Raw genomic sequence first — 14049 nt, forward strand, 5'->3', positions numbered from 1 at the left:
GTCTGCTTTGGAAGCAAGACTATGTGTGTGCAGCATCGCCGAACAGACTTTCCATCAGTTTCCACCCAGTGGGACCTGGGCTCCTCTGCTGGGCCGCTGGCGACACCTTGACGTTGTAGATCAGTCAGCAAGACGTTTATATCGTCCTCCAGTAAGGGCAGATCCCGGACGCCGAGACGTAGGGCATAGTCTTGCTTCTGCTTACGGCGATGCTCAACCACTAATGACCTTAGCTGCTTGCTGTCAGGCGTATAGGGATGAAGACTCTTTGCGCCCACTGGGAGTGTCGTGCAAAGCCTTCTTCCCATCAGCAGCTCAGAAGGGCTGTAGCCATTCTTGAGAGGGCTGGCCTGGTACGCAAAAAAAAAAAAAAACGACTCGTAGGGATCCTTTGATTTATCTGGAGATCCTTTAATTATTTTTACCGGTGCTTCGGCAAGCCCGTTACTTTGAGGGTAATGGAGACTTGAGGTTATGTGGCAGAAGTTGTACTGCTGCGCAAACTTCGCAAACTCAGAATGGCTCGTCCGGCGAAACTAGGGCCCGTTATCTGAGACTACCACTTCTGGAATCCCGTGTCTCGCGAAAAGAAACTTGCCGTGGTTGACAACTGCTCTGGTAAGTTCTGGTAAGGCCGTTCCGGCGGACTAACTCGGGATACCGTGAGTAATAGTCACTGACTATCAACCACCATTGACCATTTAAGAAGAACAAGTCCATTCCAACTTGTTTCCAGGGGGGCTAAGCTCGCCTCCGGCGGGAATCTCTCCGATGCCACGTCACGAGGGAGGGGAGAAGCTTCTTTTGACTCGGCCCCGGCGAGTTTCCCACTCCCCCTCTTACATTTCCGACCCCCCCGGCGGCGGCGAGTTCCCCAGCGTAGCTCCGATTTTTCCCTACGCTCCGCAGTGAAGGGTTTTTATTTATTTAAATTGGGGGTTCGGTGGCCGGCTGGGCTAGCGCACACCAGCTCGGAGCACGTCGAGCGAAAGGTCCGTTGCAGAACCCAGGATGCTGGGTTCAATCCCCACCCCTGCCCGTTTCGATGTTGATGAGCATCGTACCGGCGTGCAGTCGTGTAACACTACTGCGGGACGGACGTTAAAGACCCCAGGCTAGCGGTTGTACGGCACTGCATGGCTAAATTTCTCATCTACAACTGGGAGAATCTTCCCCGTTGAGGCAGACCAAGTTTTAGGCAGTATCAACATACATACAGCCCAATTTTTGTATTGAAATCGTAAATGACAAATAAGAATAGGTAACAGCAGGGATGCTAATTATACAAACATTGCTTGGATGTGGGCTAGTTGACTAGACATTGTGATGGTTTGCTGCGCCAGGTAGATGCAAGAAAAACGTTCTTGATAAAGATATAAACTAAAGCAGAGTATAGACGAAAAGCAACATACATGAATAGCGCAGACTAACAACTGTGTAATTTCTTTCTCATCTTTCTCCCCCCACACCGCCACACAACTACAATATATATATATATATATATATATATATATATATATATATATATATATATATATTTTTATTTTTTTTTTATTTTTTTTCAGAATAGGGTACACGTGGAGCGAAAGCTCGCGCTGCAGAACCCAGGATCGTGGATTCACCCCCACCCCTGCCCTGTTCGATGTTGATGAGCATCGTACCGGAATGCGGTCGTGTATCACTACTACGTGGTGCACGTTAAAGACCCTAGGCTAGCAGTCATACTGCACTGGCTAAATTGCTTATCTACAGTAGGTGACAATGTCGCAATGTTCTGGCATGTTCTCCTGTTGTATAAACAACTAACGACCAATTTGTCAAAATACGGTGTGGAAGAATAAAGATGAGAAAGAAATTACACAGTTGTTAGTTTGCGCCATTCATGTATATTGCTTTTCTTCTATCATCTGTTTTAGTTTGAATTTTATCAAGTGCGTTTATCTTGCATCTACGCAGCACAGCAACCCATCAAAATAATTGTAAAAGCCTGTAGGTAATGGTAAATTGCGTTCATGGTTGCAGATTGCCGTAAAAACACATTTGTTTCTAGGATTCACTTTGTAGAATTTGGATGTAGGATTCACGACGGGGACGACGGTCCATTCACGGCTCCATCGCCTCAAGCTTGGTTCGCCACGCAGTTCATCGCACAGCCACCTTACCACGTCTTTCGAGAGGCGATAGTGTTGTTGAAAATGAACGTCGTCCATGTCAAACACATTGGCGTGCTTTAAATACCTATGCCGACGGCAAAACACGAACAAAAACGCTGCCATCTTGGACGCTTCTCCCTGATCTCGCGCCCAACTCGCCCAAACTCGCCTAGGTCAAAGCCGGCAAGCTTTTCCCAATTGCGGCGGCTTCTGCCACGTCACAATGACGTCACCGCATCTCGCCGCGAGTTTCGAATATGCAACTCTCCGACCGCCTCAAACCCTCCGTTTAACGTCACGATCTAGGGAGTGTCTGCGCGTGTCGTCATGCACGGCGCCGACCAATGGTGGCGGTCGGCGAGTTTGGCGGAGAACTCGCCTCGATCTCGCCGCGCCGAGCTTAGCCCCCCGTTCTGGGAACTCCGTTGGTTTCATTGGCAGTTTCCTGTTTCGACTGTGCTTCAGACAGACGTAACACTTCTTCACAAGGTTTTCAATGTCTCAGTGAATATGGGGCCAACACAAAATTTATCGCTCGTGCCCGGCATTTTCTATGCCAAAATGCCCTTCATGAAGCTGATTGAGGGCTGACTCTCGAAAGATTCGAGGAATAACGACCCTGGGACCACACATCAGGATGTCTTCCCCCATGGCAATGCCGTTTTTGAATAGCCAATATGCCTTGAGGTCTGCTCCTACATCGCGGCTAGATGGCCATCCACTCGAACATAACTCCATGATCTTTTTACATTCCAGGTCTAGCTTTTGCTCAGCGGTGATTTGCTTCAGGCTTGGATGAGTCACCGGTGGAGTGGACGTCACGTGCTCTACGAAGCCCTGTTTCTCCTCGGCGAGTTCTGTTGTTTCGGACTGTTGGACTGGAGGCCTATAGAGGGCGTCGGCCGCTGAGAGGTCTTTTCGGGAACATCCGAAATGTGAGGTCTTTTCCAGGAACATCCGAAATGTCGTAGGTATATTTCATGACGCGCAATCGCATTCTCTGGAGCCGTGGCGTTAAAGGCCCGTTCACACTCTTGCGACCGACTTCGACCGAGAAAGACCAGACCGGTTTTTAAGCCTCTTGCGACTTCTTAGGACCGGATGCGATGCAGCGGAGCTGGTCCTAAGAAGTCGCAAAAGGCTTAAAAACCGGTCTGGTCTCTCTCGGTCGAAGTCAGTCGCAAGAGTGTGAACGGGCCTTAAGTCGTCGATCGCCTTTGATCCACAAATTGAAACCAGTGGCTTGTGGTCAGTTTCCAGATGGAAGACGTTTCCGACGAGGAAGTCCCTAAATTTTTCCCACGCCCAAACTTGAGCGAGGTCTTCCTTTTCAATTTGAGCGTAGCGGTGCTCAGTGTCAGAAATAACTCTTGATGCATAGGCTATGACCTTGAAATGTCCGTTCTCCTGCTTCTACCGCAGGAGGGCACCCAGACCGTTCGAAGACGCGTCCTCTGTGACCACAGCCTCATTGTCCGGGTCGTATATGCCGAACACGGGACCTGATGACAAAAGGGTCTTCCATCGTTTTGAAGGCGTCTTCTTGTGGGCTTTCCCAGACGAAGTCCTGTTTTGACGACAACATTGAAGACCGCGGCTGCAGCAACTCGGCCATGTTTGGGACAAATCTTGCCAGATATGTTGCTATTCTTTTCACACGCCTCAGTTCTCTCTTGGACATAGGGCTGGGCTTCTCAGCAATGGCACGAAGTTTTTCGTTGTCGGGTCTTACCTCGTTATTTTCTAGGACGTGACCTAGAAAGGAAATTCAGTTCTTGCTGAAGTGGCACTTGTCCATGTTCAGGGTGACTCCAGCACAGCAATGCTGGGACGACTCATGACGTGTCGTAGCCGTTCATCGTGTTGCTGTCTTGTTGACCCCCAGATGAGCACGTCATTCATGTGACAGACGACTCCGTCGAGACCTTCTAGGATCGATGCCATTGGTCTTTGGAAGTGCTCGGGAGCTGAAGAGATGCCAAACGGCAAACTGTTGAAACAAAACCGCCCGAATGTCGTGATGAAGGTGGTAAGAAGCTTGCTGTTTTCGCTGACTGGGATTTGACAGAATCCAGAATTCGCGTCTATCTCGGAAAACAACTTCCCTCCTTGACGCCTGCCTAGCGTGTGCTCCACGGCAGGGATGGGGTGCCATTCTAGCAAAATGAACTTACTCAGTTTCGTGTAGTCGACGCAGAGGCGGAATGCTCCAAATGATTTAGGCACAACCACCACTGGTGCGCACCAAGATGTTGGCTTAGCAACCGGTGAGAACACTCGTTCGCTCTGCATACGAATGAGTTCCTATTTTGTTTACTCAAAGAGTGGCAGGAGTACCCCTCGAAGAGACGTTAGCGCGAACGGTTTGGCGTCATACTTTAACTTGACGTCGCATCCTTCTTTCAGGGATCCGAGACCACGGAAGAGGTTCGGATATTCGGACTCGACGTTTTCATTTTCGATGACGCCGACCCGTGTTGCGAGTTCGCTGAGAACGTCAGAATCTTCAATAGCAGGTTTCCCCAGAAGTTATGATTTTAGACTTCGGAGTATCTACACATCTTCGAGACTTCCTCGTCCCTTAAGAGTCATCTTCATCCGCACCATGCCGACAACGATGAGTGTTTTACCGTTGGGGCTGTTGAGGGGGCGTCTGGCTGGCTGGAGCTGTACCTTTTGAACAAGGTGTTGAAGAGGTCTTCCGGAAGAACGGCTTCGTCCGCTCCTGTATCGACCTTAAACACAACTTCCTTACAGTTGACAATCACAGCCACGTCCCGTTTTGAAGAGTTGTCGTTCCCTGCGAGGCCCAGAAAACCTGGTTCTTCTTGAACGCTGCGGACAGTTGGTGTCGAACAGCGAATGGTGACGAAGTGTCCTTTCTTTGTGCACTTTCTGCAAGTAGCGTCCTTTGCTGGACACACACTTTTAGAATGACGTTCACGGCCACACCATCCGCAAGATCGTGTCTGCTTCTTGACGCTTGAGGCTTTTGCAGTTTTTGACCTTGAAAGGCTTGGTGCGTCCGCGGGACTTTTTCCTGGATTATTTTGCGTGAACGGTTGACTTTTCTCGGCTTGCACGTTGTCTACATTGACTTTTTGTGCTTGTCCGTTGGGCATTTGTGCCTGTTGCTGACGAACAGTCTCGTGTTGGCGTGCAGTGGTCAGTGCTTCCAGAAGGTTTAGGTCTGAGCCTTTTAGACATCTTTATATCTCTAAGGTCAACGACGAGTCTATCTCGGATGAGTTCGTCCCGAAGGACCCCGTAATTGCAGGTTCTGCTGGTACATGCAAGACCGTGACGAAGTCGTCGACCGACTCACCATCCTGCTGAATCCGGGTGTTGAAGCGCGCCCTTTCGAAGATAATGTTCCGACGGGGAATGAAGTAGGTGTCGAACTTGCTCAGGACCACTTCGAAGTTCTCCTTTTCAGCGTCGCTGAGTGTGAACGTGTTGAACACCTCTTCGGCTTGGGTGCACATTAGGTAAACCAGTGCGTCGACTTGGTTTGCTTCCGGTCTTTCGTGCAGGGCCGATGCCGAGTGTAGCATCTTTTCTTCCAGGTCGGCCAGTCATTTGGAGTTGCAAAAGCAAATGGCTCAGACGGCGTAATCTGGAAGGATACCATCGTCTCGGGCTTCGTTCTCCTCAGCGGCATACCTGCAGCTTGGCTATGGTCGAATGTTTTGACGCTGTCAGCCTTGGGCAAATCAGAAGCTTGAGGCGCTGCCGTAATTGACCACTTACGCTTGCAGCTTGCTGGAAAGCGGCTTCACTTATGACAACACGTTATATTCTGCGAGTCGTAGAGTAAAAACCTCATGGCCGGCAAATGGGCAATAAAAGCAGAATATTTACAACATCAAAAAAACGCCATCATCTGCACTCTTAGAAATGCCTGCGCGTCAACTTACCCGCTAAACACTCAAAGAGCCAATCTCTGCGATATAGGAAATCAGCTCAGCGAATGATGAGGCGGAGCATCCGTTTAGACCTAAAAATGAAGTCTGCGCTGTGGCATTACGCAATGCAAAGCGTCATGATTGCATTGCGTAATGCTACAGCGCAGACTTCATTTTTAAGTCTAAACAGATGTTTCGCCTCATCATTCGCTGAGCTGATTTCCTAGATCACAGAGATTGGCTCTTCGGGTGTTTTGCGGGTACGTAGACGCGCAGACATTTCTTAGAGTGTGTACAGGCGGAACATCGAGCAGCTAGCCAGGCCAGCGGAGCATCCACCTCGTGAACCCAGCGTCACTGCTCGTGACCACCGATGTGACACGCGCGAACGCAGTCGTGCTTGGTCGTGCTGTCACACACATGCAGCATCCGAAACGCAACGCGGCCAAAAATTCGCTCACCTTATTGCTTTACTTACCAGTGGAGACCGTACACAAAGTATAAATAAATAGCAAAAAAGGAAAAAAAGAGGACGAATCAGTAGAGACGAGTCTTTGGCATTTACGCAAAATGAAACTACTCCCACGTTTCTTTCTATACGGTTAAAAATTTCACGTGTACTTTGAGATACCCATTGCACATTTGTCCGTAACAATGCGAGAGATGTTATGGACGCCCTCCAACGGGCGCCCGTAGGGGGGGGGGGGGATGAGGGGGGGGGGGGGGGGGAGCGCCCTCCAACGTAAGGCGGTCGTTACAGCCAGGGCTTCACCAGGCGCTCATTTATATTGAAGCTGTTTTAGCAATTTTTGTTTTTCCTCTTTGGGATGACGCTGTTTATGCTTATAGCCCTATGCAGGCTAATGGGAGTTTAGGGACTTTTTTAATGGCACGATCCAGGATACTTTAAGCACACGCACAACCAGGATTTAAAGGAACAAAGGATTTAGCCACGTCGACGTAAGCCTGCCTTTGTCTCTCTAACCACCTCCTGGATTTTAATGTCTGCGTCCCCCCCTTCCCCTAATTCTTGCTTTATTAAGTTCGTCTCTATTTTTTTCATCGCCTGCTTACATCGGAAGCTTCCATTTTGCCCAGAGCTTTCAATCTGCGGGGATGGAGAGGATTAAACTGCATTTACTAACTTCATTTTATTTTCTTTGTTTTCGGTGTTTAAGGTTGCACAATTTTTTTTGTTTTGTTTTTGTTTTTTACTATCAATTTTTTTTATCTGAATATAGCTCATTTTATTTTGACAACACCTTAGTTTACTTTTAAATTTTAAAACTTCCCAGAAGTTCGTGGATAAAAGAAACAAAAGTATGGTAATACGTGCGACCTTTGATTATAAATTTAAAGTTATCATTAATTCAACTTATTCCGAAAAAAAAAATAGAAAGAGTTATAGAAGGTCTGCGTAGAAACTCTTGTACAACGAGCATTAGTTGTCAAAGAATAATCTGGTTCAAAGGTTCGCAGTCCGGGCATTGCGACATCAAGAAGCGCCGATGACGCATGAAGATATACTGGTTGTGAAAGTTCCGAGTTACGTTACGGAGAAACTAATATAATTTTTTTCTCAATTATTTTCGTAACACGTTTAATTATATTGATATAAATTAGTTACCGTACATCTCACAAACGGTTCTTCTAAGGAGAGCAGTGTCGTTCAACCAGGGATGTACACGTTACAGAAATAAAGTAACTAAATATCGATACACTTTATTCACTCAAAAAGTTAGTAAGCACGTTACTCGTTGCTGCTATTCAAAAAGAACGGATTACCTGGGCTTGAAAGTAACGCGTTATTTTCTCGTTACACTAAATCTGTTGTTTGTATGAAGCAATAGCCGCTTCCAATATGTGTCATCGTTAAGCATTCCTCGATTTTGAACGCGTTCATCAAAGAGCTAGATAGCCGTGGCTATAATGACTTACCTTGTGGACATCTTTTTATGGCCTATCTAGCGTTTGCTCGTCGTTAAAATTACAGGGGCGTGTAGGGTTAAGAAATAATTAGGTACTTCTGTTGTGAACATTCCCCTCAGGAAATAACTAAATAACGCCACTCGATAGATTGTTAAAAAAAGAATCACTAAGATACGTTACCGGTTTCTTCCCTTAGAAAAACATCTAGGTCGTGGCTTTGCTATTGCAAAAAGTGACCAGGTTTAAGTAAGGCGTTACATAAAAGTCTGCCTTTGAACCTTTCGTATAACCTTTATTGTGATTTTCTCTAAGGTAGTTCAAAAGCTACAACCACACAATTACGAAATGTAGAGAACCAGAGCATAGACAAAACCGAGACAGAAAAATAATGAACTCTCGACGAATACATCTGCTACTTACCTTACGTCCTAATACTCGCGTCGTCCAGGTCTTCCTTCGTAGAGAGGAAATCCTGAACTCAAGTGAAATAGAAAGCAAAAAGTCATTTGATAATTGCAATATTTGTTTTATTGTATGGACTCGTGAACACGCTACACGCTGCTACAAGTCACAAGCAATGTTCATAAGTTAGCAAGTCACACTTGACCGAGATCTTGCTGCGATTACCAGCAATCGATTGAACGAAATAGACAACCATGTCTGTGATATAGCTATTTAAAAATAATGAACTTCGTTCTTTCGACGTCGATGAAATATATTTACATAGTTCACAGTGTTCTCAAGCATTAGTTGGTGTGTGCGTGTGTTTCTGTGTGTGTGCGTGCTTATCGATAACTTTGTTTCAATGAACCAATGAATGATGTGATATGAAGCGTATGCTGAATGTTGTTTCCGAGTTTATGTGCTAGCGTTGAAGTGAAACCTTGTGCACTCTAAGAAATGAAAGTGTGCACTCATGACCTACAGCGTACGCATTCGACATTGCGTCGAAAGAGCCTTCGGTAGGTTAGCTAACTTCTCTAGTTTCGACTCTTGCTTATCGAAAACCCTGACCCTATTCTATATCCCGCTAAAGTGGAGCTGTGCTCTCCAGAATTACGAGGTAAATATGGAGGGTTCAATTAATAAATATCAGACAAGTTAAAGTACCTAACTTGCTGAAATCAACTTTTTTCTAAAGTAAAAAAAAAAAAGAAAGACAACAATTTTAAAACTTTGTTTATGAGCCTCGGAGAAAGAACTTAAGTTTACACAGCAATTTTTATGATGTACTGAAACGTACGTTTCTAAAATAGATCCAAAGCGAAATGCGAAAAAGTAATTAGTTTACCTTGTTTACACGGGCAGCCTAAGGGAGTGAGCATTATGTAGTAGCTTTCTATTTTGAAACTCATGGGGAGGCGACGCCACTTAGCGGAAAAAAGAGCCAAGGAGAGGAGCGGGGAGCTGTATGCCTCTCCAAACGTGCAGCGAAAACTGGCGCACTCTGGCGACCGAAATGAGCAACAGACAAAAGTAGATTAAATACTTGATGGGCATTTGGTTCGTTGATGGCATTTGTTTCTTCTTCGCTTCGATGCAAATGTTTTCCACTATGTTCGATGGAGCTTTAACCCCTTGCCTGCTCATTCTGTATCTTCCAGGAACGTACAGCAAAATTTTATTTTAAACATGCCATTTGTATTAAAATAAGACAAAAAAATTTGTCTTGCTCTAAATCAGGACTTCTGGTCAGAGTCCCGCTGGCGTGCAGACGCCGAAGTTAAGGGAGTGCATGCAGGATTTAAATCGTTTTCATCACTCCTGTAACTGCCCATCGAACTATCGTCTGATTCCTAAAAATCGGATCCGCCGTCACATATACCGGAGCATGAATCCCTTTCCAAAATAATGGTTTGTATCGTTTTGTCGGCTAAAGCGGACATTCACTCCAAAGCCATGTTATTTTAGCGTAAACGCTCACAAGCGACCGTTTTTTTTTCTCTTCTTGGCTAAATGGAGCATAATTTTTCTGTTAAAAAGCAAAACGAACGAGCAAACTACCCAAGGTAAATGGAGCAACAGGGGTGGTTTTGCCATCTACACTCGTGGTTGGGCTTTTTGTTCCATAAGGGGTGGCACGAGTGACATTCGTTATAGTAGGCAAGGGGTTAAAAGGAAAGTGGTCCCCGTTTGTTCTTCTGCCAATAAAGGATCAATGCAGGTATTTAGTTTAGAAGTAATGTAACTCCATGAAGCTATTCTGCTCGTAAGTAATGTAACTCAAGGCATGTATTTAGTTCATAGGTAATGTGTAAAATACGATTATAGACTATATGCAAATCAAAACAATCGTGTGCTACTGAAGAATCAAGCGAATCGTTCGAGTCTCCTTTCCGGTTTCATTTCAGAAACGCTAAGTGCATGTGATTTCCTCTGGGGTTTTAATAAGCCGCTGTACCTACATGCCCTCAGTCATTCATAACACATTCGGTTTTCTCGGAGTCACAAAGTATGAAAGCTTTAGTGCCTAATGAGAGCTCATGCACGCCTGTCAGCGAACATAAATATTGGGCTTGCTGTATCTGAGGCTGATCCACCTCACGTGTCGGTGACTGTAACCGACCTTTATTTACACTTGTTTGAAATGACACGAGGGTAGGAATAATGCCAGCAGCAGGTACGTTGTCATGCCCACAAGCCGACCGCGGGGCAGTTGGCGTGGCTTCGATGCAAGTGCAGTTTAATGAAGACAATAATGGCAGATTTAAGCTATGCAAGCAATAAGACTTTCAATCATAAGTCTTAATTCCGAATTAAAAAAAAAACGCGAAATATTGGAAGACCGATGAAAATGGGCGTATCTGTATTGGATTACCAGCCTATTAAAACCATTGCTCGGTGCTTAGCCAAGCTCTATCACTACGCGGGTGCTTTTAGTGGACCATAAAGATAAGGTTCCTGGCTGCCCGTGTGAACAGGGTAAAGGTATATCGCTAAGCAGCACCCTATCTGCAGAATTCGCTCAAGCTGAAATCAAGCGTTCTCGGTGCCTAGCCGGCATCGCGTTTGAAAATGCAGAAAAGAGGAAAAAATAATGTCGTATTGATTAGTATATTTATTTTGACTATTTGCTCTTTTGTTGGGTTTCCAGAGAAATACCATGTTTCATGCAGATTAGACACTTCCCCAGCAATGGCAACCTTAGTGAGATTTTTTTTTAAATTTATGCATAGAAGTTTATTGTTATATTTTTTTTTAACCAAGCAAGGTTCAATTATGTGGACTATGGACGATATAGTTTCTGTCCTTCATTCTTATGCGTTCGATTCTCGTGCGTTTAATGACGAACAGCGTGCACTGAAGCAAGTCATTAAGCCAACTATTGGGCGTTTGTTTATGTTTGCCTTCGTGTTATCTCTTGGAGCAGATCTGCAATTCCCACAAGCTTGAAGACCGCATTCGTTCAATATGTATCTTTAGCTGACAAAGCAGAAGCTTATTGCTGAAACGTTCAATTAAACAGGCAAAGTTGAAAAGCAGGAAGTACAATAAGTAACACTTAATCGCTAAAGCCCAACATGTATAAAAGCATCTTCAGATATGAAGTGAATATAAAACAATGCTTGCTTAGATCTCGCATACACACCAGGTGGCAGAATCTTCACTGTAACAAAATCGCACAAAGCGTCTTTAACCTGCACCAAATATTTTTTTACTTTGTTATAAAATAGCTTATACCAGGTCACACGGGTACCTGAATGTTTCGGAGTCCTGTATGTGTGCCTAAAACGGTCATTTCGACGGTTGTCGCAGGCATAACAGAGGCAACAAACGGCGCTTGAAAAGCACATAAAATGTTCAAACAGTACTGAGCATGTTTCCCACTTAAAATTAACAAATCGTTTGACACGACGTGATGAGCGTTTTCAAGAATATAAAACAAAAAAAATAGTAAATAAACAGCCAACAAAAATATTAGAACATAGAATCACTCACAGCTAGAGAAACGCGGGACTTTGCTATCTGTTCTTTGGCGATCATTTTCAGCCAATGTGCCAATCTTATTGGCTACGGAGCAGTAAGTTGCTCAGGCCCTGTCACGCCCTGCGTTTCTCAAGTTGTGAATGACAATAGACATATGTACAATTCAGAATTTTATGTTTGTTTTCTTAGCCATTTCTTTCAGCACCCTTTCCAACACCAGCGAACTGTCGTGACGCTAAACCTTTGGACTAGTATAACAGTTCGAAAACACACCCGGAGCACTTGCAAAGTCTGTTGATACGGAGCACCAATTCCTTTTGTCCCTAACTTACAGGGAAGGGCGCCTTCCCTTCGAACCTTCTCCACCCGTGTACTTCCTCGTATTGAGTAATTCTACGCGGACTTCCAGGATGGGACACGTACCTTTCCGAGAGACAGAAGCAGCTCATTCTTGATTACTGTCCTTTTGTTTGTTTCTTTTTTTTTTTCTCCGGTGACACAACACACACACATACACTCTCACGCGAGCTCTTAACTCAGAAGTCACTCAGCACATTGCACAGGGAAGAGAAAAGCGAACAGGCTTTCTTCTGCGGCCAACGGTCAATAACTGTGAAGCACGCAGACGCGTTGCAGCCGGCGGTCCAGGGTGCATCTTCAACAACGGTCGTCTTTTGGTCCCGCAAGGGGCATCTTCGACGGACAAGGCAACGCTTGGTGTCGTAGCAACAGTTTGTATGATTCTACAGATGTCTCCAAGTACAGAGAAACGGCAGGAGTTACTTACACGGAGAGTTGAGAAGGGAGAAAGCGAAGTGGTAGTAGTATGAAGATATAAGTACGTCTGTTGATACGGAAATATCGAGACACTTCTGGAGGGTAGATATGTGTCAGCATAATACAGGAAACTGACATTTGCGAGGGCGCACGGAAAGGTTCTTGAAGCATGTAGAGATATGCTATGAGTATCGTAGACAGGCTGGTGGTTCGTGGTAGAAAGTAGTTCCGGTCCATGGCAAACTCTATAGGTGAGTCGAACTGAGCTGCGTGTATTTGGTCGAGGTTGAATCTACATTAGTTTGGTCCGGCAAGCGTGATCACAAGAGGTTTTTTTCTTTGGTCGGCAAGAGGGAAGTCGCCTAAGAGCTTACGGCTTACTAGAGCACATACCAAATCCAATCGCACGTTTTCTCACATCAGCGGCCTCTATCTTCGCTCACAGATGCACGCGCTCTTTTCTGGGGTGGGGGGAGGGGGCGCTGCAGGCCTGCCATTATTTGTCATTTGTGGTCTTCCTACCACTAAGGAATGTGCAACCTACTGGGCTTTCTTTCACATATTCTAATGGTTTATCGTGGCCTGCCATGAGGACAAACGCCACTACATTAACGTTGTGATACCTTTTTGATTTATTGTCGTAACCTTTTTATTTTTATACAATTGAGGATTCCAGAAAACAAAGATATAGACGACTTCTTTAACAATATCTACGAATCAGCGGCCTTAATTCCAGACTTCATGCTGTATATAGTATTAGCTTTGGGACTTTTAGCCTCGTGTTTTCTATTATTTAAAGCATGCGTTTGATTGCGATAAACGAATCGCGTTAGGACTTTATGCATTCGACGGTCCCGGCGGACTAAATGAAATAAACGAAGACGGCGTCGCTGGCACAATGTAAGGAACTTGACTGAACACAACCTAACGGCTAGGGCACTTCTGTAGTACATCGGATAGTAAGCTCGCAGCGCCCCCACCACTGTGTGGTCATAGACGTCGTCATGCCCCACAAAAAAAGCCGCCACAGAGCCCTACCGTAAGGCAAAACACTACTTTCACGCCTTTTCCTGGCCGCGTCCAGTCAGGCTGCGACCATAGAAAATCGTGCACAAAACCTTCGTATCCTTTTATCGTATGGAAGCACGTCACAAAACAAAATAATGCTTCCCGTCTTTAATGTATATAGCTAAATGTTCGGTCGCTCCTTTTCATCTTAAGCTGAAGGATATGTGTATTAAAATATAAAGAATATCGAAATTTGCATAATTTTCTAATTTTCTCACGCTGATTTCTTTCGTAATTACATCGACAGACGCCTAACCCTTGATGAAGCCTTGCTGTCACGAAGCAAATAG

Source organism: Ixodes scapularis, unplaced genomic scaffold, assembly GCF_016920785.2.
Source record: "Ixodes scapularis isolate PalLabHiFi unplaced genomic scaffold, ASM1692078v2 PGA_scaffold2__306_contigs__length_199485367, whole genome shotgun sequence".
NCBI classification, from domain to species: domain Eukaryota; kingdom Metazoa; phylum Arthropoda; class Arachnida; order Ixodida; family Ixodidae; genus Ixodes; species Ixodes scapularis.